The sequence below is a fragment of the Sminthopsis crassicaudata genome, chromosome 1, assembly GCF_048593235.1.
Source record: "Sminthopsis crassicaudata isolate SCR6 chromosome 1, ASM4859323v1, whole genome shotgun sequence".
NCBI classification, from domain to species: domain Eukaryota; kingdom Metazoa; phylum Chordata; class Mammalia; order Dasyuromorphia; family Dasyuridae; genus Sminthopsis; species Sminthopsis crassicaudata.
In genome coordinates this window covers 512,102,161-512,112,111 of record NC_133617.1, presented here as the reverse complement: position 1 = coordinate 512,112,111, position 9,951 = coordinate 512,102,161, and the positions used below count along the sequence as shown (strand labels likewise).

At 39.3% G+C, this 9,951-nt stretch overlaps 1 pseudogene; it reads left to right on the top strand.

The window, feature by feature from the left end:
• The first annotated feature begins 4,113 nt into the window (after positions 1-4,113).
• LOC141550697 (putative E3 ubiquitin-protein ligase TRIML1 pseudogene) lies at positions 4,114-5,526 on the top strand (annotated as a pseudogene).
• Positions 5,527-9,951: the final 4,425 nt, after the last annotated feature.

The window sequence follows — 9,951 nt, the reverse complement described above, 5'->3', positions numbered from 1 at the left end:
CCTCCAACTTATCAGATGGCTCATATAAAAAAATTGGCAAATGTTAGACTACATGAGGGGAAATTGGGATAGTAATACACATTTGGTAGAGTTGTGAACTAATCCAGTTCTTCTAGAGAAAAATTTGGAACTATGCCCAAAGGTCAACCAGACTGTGCATTACCATGGTTGTGTGAGAAATGATGGGTGAGAGATGATCCCCTGGCTGGTGTTTCAGGTTCTTGCAAAAGAATTCACAATCCCAAATGCAGGCAGGGTTTGTGGCAACAATGTGTTTATTACACTGAGAAACAACTTCCTGGGGGCCAGATCCCAAAAAGGATTTTTAGCAAAAGTTTGGCATTCACCCTTTGATTATATTGGGTTTTTATGGCCCAAAGCTAGGGAGGAATCTCCTGATGAATTTGAAGGACTAATTTTCTTTTCTTTTTTTTTTTTTTTTTTTTTCCTGAGGCTGGGGTTAAGTGACTTGCCCAGGGTCACACAGCTAGGAAGTGTTAAGTGTCTGAGGCCAGATTTGAACTCCTGAATTCAAGGCTGGTGCTCTATCCACTGCGCCACCTAGCTGCCCCCGAAGGACTAATTTTCAATTCAATAAAGGGTGATGTTTATGCCTCAGGCCAAGATCTCCAATAGAATTGTAGATGGAGATCACCTTCTGGGAGTTCCCCCCTGAATAGGAAGGTGGGGTCCCATCCAGAGGTCAGGAGGAATTGAGATTTTAGGGTTTCTCTAACCTCCTCCCCAAAGATCAGGGGGACAGTTCACATAACTACGACTACTAGATCAGTATCGCAAAGAGAGCACAGAAAAGGAAAAAGGACCTCCAAATGTAAAAATCTTTCTAACAGCCCTCTTCATTGTGGTATTTGATGTTGAGGGGATGTCCATGTATTGGGGAATGGCTGAACAAGCTGTAGCATATGAATGTGATGGAATACTACCATGCAGAAATAATAAGCACACAGATTTTTTAAAATTAATTTTATAATTATAGAATTTTTTTTTGACGGTACATATGCATGAGTAATTTTTTTTTAATAACATCATCCCTTCTGTTCATTTTTCAAATTTTCCCCTCCCTCCCTCTACTCCCTCCCCTAGATGGCAGGCAATCTCATACATTTTACATGTGTTACAATATAACCTGGATACAATATATGTGTGTAAATCCCATTTTCTTGTTGCACATTAAGTATTAGATTCCGAAGGTATAAGTAATCTGGGTAGATAGACAGTAGTGCTAATATGTTACATTCAATTCCCAGTGTTCCTTCTCTGGGTGTAGTTCTTTCTGTCCATCATTGATCAGCTGGAAGTGAGTTGGATCTTCTTTATGTTGAAGATTTCCACTTCCATCAGAATACATCCTCATACAGTATTGTTGTGGAAGTGTACAGCGATCTTCTGGTTCTATTCACTCAGCATCAGTTGATGTAAGTCTCTCCAAGCCTCTCTGTATTCCTCCTCCTGGTCATTTCTTACAGAGCAATAATATTCCATAACCTTCATATGCCATAATTTACCCAAACATTCTCCAATTGATGGACATCCATTCATTTTCCAGTTTCTAGCCACTACAAAAAGGGCTGCCACAAACGTTTTGGCACATACAGGTCCCTTTCCCCTCCTCAGTTATTTCTTTGGGATATAAGCCCAATAGCAGCAATGCTGGATCAAAGGGTATGCACAGTTTGATAACTTTTTGGGCGTAGTTCCAAATTGCTCTCCAGAATGGCTGGATTCTTTCACAACTCCACCAACAATGCATCAGTGTCCCAGTTTTCCCACATCCCCTCCAACATTCATCATTATTTGTTCCTGTCATCTTAGCCAATCTGACAGGTGTGTAGTGGTATCTCAGAGTTGTCTTAATCTGAATTTCTCTGATCAATAGTGATTTGGAACACTCTTTCATATGAGTGGATATAATTACAATTTCATCATCTGAGAATTGTCTGTTCATATCTTTTGAACATTTATCAATTGGAGAATGGTTTGACTTCTTATAAATTAGGGTCAGTTTTCTATATATTTTGTAAATGAGACCTTAATCAGAATCTTTAACTGTAAAAATATTTTCCCAATTTGTTACTTCCCTTCTAATCTTGTTTGCATTAGTTTTGTTTGTACAGAAACTTTTTAGTTTGATGTAATCAAAATCTTCTATTTTGTGATAAATAATGATCTCTAGTTCTCCTCTGGTCATAAATTCCTTCCTTCTCCACAGGTCTGAGAGGTAGACTATCCTCTGTTCCTCTAATCTATTTATTATCTCATTCTTTATGCCTAAATCATGGACACATTTTGATCTTATCTTGGTATATGGTGTTAAGTGTGGATCCATATCTAATTTCTGCCATACTAATTTCCAGTTTTCCCAGCAGTTTTTTTCAAATAATGAATTTTTATCCCAAATGTTGGTATCTTTGGGTTTGTGAAACACTAGATTGCTATAGTTGTACCCTATCTTGCCCTGTGAACTTAACCTGTTCCACTGATCTACCGGTCTATTTCTTAGCCAAATACCAAATGGTTTTGGTGACTGCTGCTTTATAATATAGCTTTAGATCAACTTCATCTAACCTTTTTTCATTAATTCCCTTGAAATTCTCGACCTTTTATTCTTCCATATGAATTTTGTTGTCATTTTTTCTAGGTCATTAAAAGTTTCTTGGGAGTCTGATTGGTATAGCACTAAATAAATAGATTAGTTTGAGGAGTACTGTCATCTTTATTATATTCGCTCGGCCTATCCAAGAGCACTGAATGTCTTTCCAATTATGTAAATCTGACTTTATTTTTGTGGCAAGTGTTTTGTAATTTTGCTCATATGATTCCTCACTTTTCTTTGGTAGATATATTCCCAAATATTTTATACTCTCGAGATTTGTTTTGAATGGAATTTCTCTTTGTATCTCTTGCTGTTGCATTTTATTGGTGATGTATAAAAATGCTGAGGATTTATGAAGATTTATTTTGTATCCAGGAACTTTGATAAAGTTGTGAATTATTTCTAATAGCTTTTTGTTAGAATCTCTGGGGTTCTCTAAGTATACCATCATATCATCAAGCAGACAAATTTTTGAAAAGCCAGGAGGGATTTCTATGAACTGATAAGAAGTGAAGTGAAGTTAGCAGAAATCAGGAAACTGTTGTATTCTGCATCAGCCACATGGTATGATAATCAACTAGAAACTATCAACTCCTTTTGTTAGTAAAACAATGATCCAAGCCAAGTCCAATGGGCTGATGATAGAAAATGCTATTCATATCCAGATTAAAAAAAAAAAAAAAAACAGCTGAACTCTGAGTGCAGGTCAAAGCATATTTCTTTCACTGACTTTAATTATTTCATGATTTTTTTTCCCCTTCTGATTTCTTTTTCTTTCACACTTGTAACAGGGATATTGATGTTACATAATTGCATACATATAATTTATATCAAATTGTCTACTATCTTGGGAGGAAGGGAGGTAGGGAAGGAGAGAAATTTGGAACTCAAAATCTTGTAACAATGAATGATAAAAATTGTCTTGACATATAACTGAGAAAAAAAATACTTTTAAGACAAAAGAAGAAATACTCCAGGATCTGCAATGCTTCTTGGAACAACATGAGAAGCTGCTCCCTAAAGAACCAGAGATTGCTTTCCCTGAATGGAGCTTGAGAGAAATGCTCAAAAGCTTCCACAAAGAGGAATCAGGGCTCAGTCTACTTGGAATTGAGGGGCCAGACAACTCTGATCTAGAGTCTAGGTGTAAACTCCAGTGGGGATTGTAGCTTATTACTGTGTAAGAAGGACCAAGGTGGGAACTCAGCCCTAGAGCAGAGTCTAGGTGTAAACTCCAGTGGGGATTGTAGCTCATTACTATGCAAGAAGGACCAAGGTGGGAACTCAGCCCCAGAGCAGACCATGGAAAGTCTCTCCAAGCTCAGGAGTTCTCACCTTTGGTGGGCGGAGTAAAGGCGGGGCCAAGTCAGAGGAAGACATATAAAAGCCTCCAACATCTCATCCCTGGCAACTTTTCCTGCCAGAGCTCCAGGGAGAGAGCCAGCATTGTCTCTCCTGAGAGGAGCATCTGAGAAGGGAGGAACTGAGAGCCCAGAGACATGGATGTCAAAGACTTCATTGAAGATCTCCAAGCAAGCCTCACTTGCTCCATCTGCTTGGGTTACTTCACAGATCCAGTGACTGTCAATTGTGGCCATAGCTTTTGCAAAGGCTGTCTTAGACAGTGCAGGGTGGGAGCTCAGGAAACCTCAGCCTGCCCAGAGTGCAGAGCAGATATCAATCATGGCACGGACCTGGTGAGAAACAGGAGCCTGCAGCAGCTGTCCATCATCACCAAAATGCTCAGACCTTATCTAGTGCAGGCCCTTGTGGGCCTGAGCACCTGTGAGAAACATGGAGAAAAGGAGAAGCTCTTCTGTGAGGACGACCACAGAATCCTCTGTCATTCCTGTTCCTTAGCCCCAGAACACAGGAATCACCACATCCTTCCCTTGGAAAAGGTGGCTGCCACGGGCAAGGAGAAGCTCTTGGAGACACAGAAGTGTTTAAAAAGGAAAGAAGAACGTCTTCAGGAGAAATTGGACCATGTTGTAAGGGCAAAGGCAAGATGTAGAAAGTACGCCGTCAATTATGAAAGCTTACTTGTGTCTGAATATGACAAAATGTGTCAGTTATTAAGGGAGCAAGAAAATGTACAATTACTAGAACTGAAGCAACAATTCATCAACGACAGGATGAAGTATGACAGACGGAAAGTCAAACTGTCACAAGAACTCCAAAGTGTGCAAAGTCTGCTGTTGGAAGTGGAGACGCATGTGAAGGAGACCCCCTCAGAAATGGTCCAGGGTATGAAAGGCATCTTGGTCAAGAGTGAGAAGTTGCTCCTCCATGAAGAACCAGAGGCTGTGTCTGAGGACTGGACCATCTTTCCCATAGCTGGTCTGAGAGAAATGCTCATGACCTTCTTCAGGGATATAACTCTGGATCCTGACACAGCCAACATTCATCTCATAGTGTCCAAAGACCTGAAGAGCATCAAGTACACAAGCATCCCCCAGGACCTGCCCTACAACAAAGAAAGATTTGTCTATTTGCTGATCGTCCTGGGGGCCCAGACCTTCACCTCAGGTAGGCACTATTGGGAAGTGGAGGTGGGAGAAAAGACAGAGTGGGAAGTGGGAGTCTGTGAAGAGTCCATCAGCAGAAAGTGGAGGCGCTCCCCATTCCCTGAGGATGTCAGGACCCTGGCTGGCTGCAGACAGAAAGATCGTTTCTTTCTGTGGAATTCACAGGATGGCTATCAACCAAGCCCACCCATCCCCAAAGTGGGCATCTTCCTGGATTATGAAAGAGGACACATAGCATTTTACAATGTCTTGGACAGATCTCCTCTCTGTAGCTTCCCAGACAAGGCCTTTCAAAAGCCTATGAGACCTTGCTTCTCTCCCTGTCTTCCTGATGTTGAAAGCATCCCTGGATCCCTCATTATATGCCCCAGGAGTGCCCAGTAGATGCCTGCCCAATGATGATCCTGATGAGGAGATACCTTCCTTTTCAAGCAACAAAAACCACACCTGAAATGCATCTCCCATTACAGCTCTCATCAATCAAGTGTTGGAAGATGATGTTTTAAAAAATTGTTCCCCAGGAATTACTTAATTGTTACTTGCTTATGTGGCCTTTCCACCAGCGATCAAGCAAATGAACTGGTATTGTGTATCCTCAGAAGAATACCTGAGAAGTTCTGCTTGGAACTGAGGGACCAGAAAACTCTGTGATTCTTGCCCATTCTTCATTAGTCCCAGAACTGATGGACTAGAAAAGTCTTCTGCCAAGTGCAAGGAGAAGCTCCAGGAGACAAAGCACATTTTAAAAAGAAAAAAGAAGAATTTCCAGTGGCATTGGACAAAATTTTTTTTTTCAAATTTGAAAATTGTTTAAAAATGCTTTGGATAACTTATATCAGCTTGTCTCTGGGAGGGGAGAGGGGAGGGAAGGAAGAATAGAATCTGGAACTCAAGACTTAAAACCCCCAATGAATGTTAAAATGTGGTGTTACCTTTAATTGTGGGAAAATAAAATATTTTAAAATATAGTAAATTAATAAAATTAATTAGCACACTAACTCTAGTATGATTACCTACTACAGGACACTGAGCATGTGCTAACTATAGTACCATTGTATCACCAGAGCACACTGTGCATGTGATAACTATAAGCCCCCTGCTATTAATATGTAAATGCCTCTTTTACTGCAAGTATCTCTGTTTCAAGTACAACACAGGTAGTCTTGCCATTCTCCCTGCCCCCTCCCACTTCTCAGGAAGGCTAGGAAGCCTCAAGGAAAGAGAAAAGCCCAACCAGACATTTTCAGCAGGTTCCCTCTGGGCTAAAGCTTCTTGTGTCTCACTGAGATTTCCTCCTTCATCTGTGGCTCTCTACAAAAAAATACCGGTAAGAATACAAATACATTGGAAAACATAAATTCTTTGTTCCTCAGCTTAATGAGTTTCCTTCACTTTCTCTTCCATTTCATTTCCACAATACACACAAAGATCATTATATCCTTTCATGTTCATGAAATATAAAACTCCTTTATTTCATTATAATCTATATCATTCCAGTTTTCTCTATGACTTCTGGTTCCTGAGTTTAGTCTTCATCTTGACTATGACCTTCATTCTCTCTGCTCCTGTTTTTTAACAGGCAACCACCCCTTTATTGGTTATGCTTTCCTTCTTCCCTAGATTCATCCTTTGGTGAACCCACTTCAACTCTTCAAAATTTTTTTTCAACTCATTTTTATTTTTATTTTTTATTTCCACACCTTTTCCTTTCCCCCATCCATTGAAAAGACAAAACAAATAACAAAACAAAACAAAAAAACCTCCTTATGATAAGTATGAAATCACATTTTGTTCAGTCATTTTTTAATGGCATCTTACTCTTTCTTACCCCATTTGGGATTTTAGTGCTACCCCTTTGAGATGGTTATTTGAAGGTGAAACAGGAGTTTTTACTCCTTTTGTAGTAGAAAAAAATCCCCATCAAACTGTGGGGAACAGACGTATTATAATAGTTACGATTACAAATGAGTACTTCGGTTTTTTAGGCAGGGCTGGTGCTGAAGGGCTGCCTGCACTCTTACCTGTTCCCATTCAATAGAAAAGTGATGCACCATTGAGGGTAGAACACTGTCCCTTAGCAAGTGAAAAAAATTAAGGCCTTATTAGATATAGTACAGGAGCAAATTGACCAGGAACACTTACAACCTTCTCTAAGTCTTTGGAATTCCCCTGTATTTGGTGTAAAAAAAAGAAATCTGGGAAATGGAGGATGTTGACTGATTTAAGAAAAATAAATGAATAGATGGAAACTATGGGAACTCTTCAGCCTCCTACTCAATGGCCTAGAGAATGGCCTCTGTGGGTTATAGACATTAAGGATTGTTTCTATTCTATCCCTCTAGATAAGGAGGATATGAAAAGATTTGCCTTTTCAGTGCCCAGCATTAACTTAGCTGAGCCTTATAAAACATATGAATGGGCAGTTTTGCCACAGGGAATGAAAAACAGCCCTACTATGTGTCAAATGTATGTTGATGCTGCTCTTACTCCAGTAAGAAAAGCATTTCCAAAAGTTGTGTTACATTACATGGTTGATATATTGGGATGTGCACTTGAGGAACAAATGTTAATAGCATGTCTACAAAAGACCATATCAACACTAAGCAGCTACAAATTGCACATAGCTCCAGAAAAATTCAAAGACATGCTCCTTTTCAATAATTAGTATATGAAGTATACCCTAAGGTGCTTACAGTACAAAAACTCTCCTTAAGAACAGAGAAACTAAACACCTTACATGACTTTCAGAAATTGATAGGAGATATCCAGTGGATGTGTCCAATGTTAGGCTTGACGATGTATTAATTGCAACCATTATATGACATTTTAAGGGGAGATAGTGCTTTAAAGTCTCCACACCAACTTACAAAAGAAGCTCAAAGGGCTTTGAGAGAAGTTGAACTGGCTTTATCCAATGTGGTTGAAAGAGTCACTCAAAAACCCTTGGAAATATCATATTTTGCTACACAAGAGGCACCCACAGCAGTCCTTCATCAAGGAGACAGACAGTGTGATAGAGTGTGTAAACCTCCCAGCACAACTAGAACAAAGCCTTGCTAGAATTTTATTAAAGGCCATTAAGTGAGCAGTACAATTATCTGGGACAAAACCTCACAAGATATACACCTTTTATACTGATGAACAAATTTTTTTTTTTTAATTTTTTATTTTATTTTATAATTATAACATTTTTTGACAGTACATATGCATGGGTAATTTTTTACATTATCCCTTGCACTTACTTCTATTCAGATTTTTTCCCTTCCTCCCCCAACCCCCTCCCCCAGATGGCAAGCAGTCTTATATATGTTAAATATATTACAGTATAATTTAGATACAATATATGTGTGTAGAACCGAATTTTTTGTTGCACAGGAAGAATTGGATTCAGAAGGTAAAAATAACAGTTTACATTCATTTCCCAGTGTTCCTTTTCTGGATGTAGCTGGTTCTGTCCCTGATGAACAAATTAATGTATGATGTGAAACCATCCTAGAGTGGCAAATTTTATTAGCCATGGCTCCAAATTTTACACACGGGTCTCCATTAAAGATAACCAGACTGTTACATAATTGGCGATGGATCCTTGAAGAAAGAGTTTCTAAAGTTTCTCTTAAAGGATCAACTATGTTTATAGAAGCATCTAAACATAATATTTGCGCTGTATACTCTCATGACAACTATAAAGAGAGTAGTCAGAACTCCTTTTCAGTCCACTCAGCAGAATGAATTGTATGTAATCATTCTAGCTCTTACTTATTATCCACAAGATATAAATATAATATCTGATTCAGCCTATTCAGTGGGTGTGGTACAAATAATTGCCACAGCCCAAATAAAATTTGTAGCTTCTAATACATATCAGCTCTTTAAGGAACTTCAGAGCAAGTGAGAAAGCATCCAGGTAAGATTTATATCTTGCATGTCCACTCCCATAGTGGACTTCCAGATCCTATTTTTGATGGTAATTCAAAGGCAGATAGCCTTCTAACCATGTTGGCCAATACGCCTTTATTTCAGGAAGCCCAAATATCTTATTCTAAATATCATCAGGCTGCTTGAGCTTTACGTTTACAATTTGGAATAACAAGAGAAGAAGCTAGGAGCATAGTAAAAGCCTCTATAACTTGCTTTACTTTCCACGTTCCTCTGCTCCCTCCAGGGAAGAACTCTCATGGTTTGAGAGCCAATGAAACTTGGCCAATGGATGTGACCCATTATAAATCTTTTGGTCATCTGTCTTTTATCTACATTGTGGTAGACACCTTTTCACAATTCACTTTGCAATGCCCGCAGCAAAAGAGACAGTGGTCACTGAATTCCTTATACAAGCCTTTGCAGTTATGGGTGTACCACAAGCAATAAAAACAGACAATGGACCTGCATATACTTCTAAAGATTTTGTACACTTTTATGCACAGTATAAGATTTTACACACCACTGGCATACCTTTTAATCCTCAAAGTAAGGCAATAGTAGAGAGAAGAAATGGAGACATTAAGACGCTCCTCCAAAAACAAAAGAAAGGGGGAGCCACATGTAACCCTAGAGAACTTCTATATCTAGCTCTTTATACTATTAACTTCTTGATTTTTGACAAAGATGCACTGGCTCCGAGCAGCTCCACTATCTTTAGATAATCGCCAGGTGATGTGGAGAGACCCAGAAAGTGGTGAATGGAAGGGACCAGATAGGTTAACTGCTTGGAGGAGAGGGTTTGCTTGTATCTCTACAGATGGAGAAGGAATCAGATGGGTGCCAACGAGCTGTATTCACCTTGTCCATTGGAGAGAGATGGAGCAGACCCTT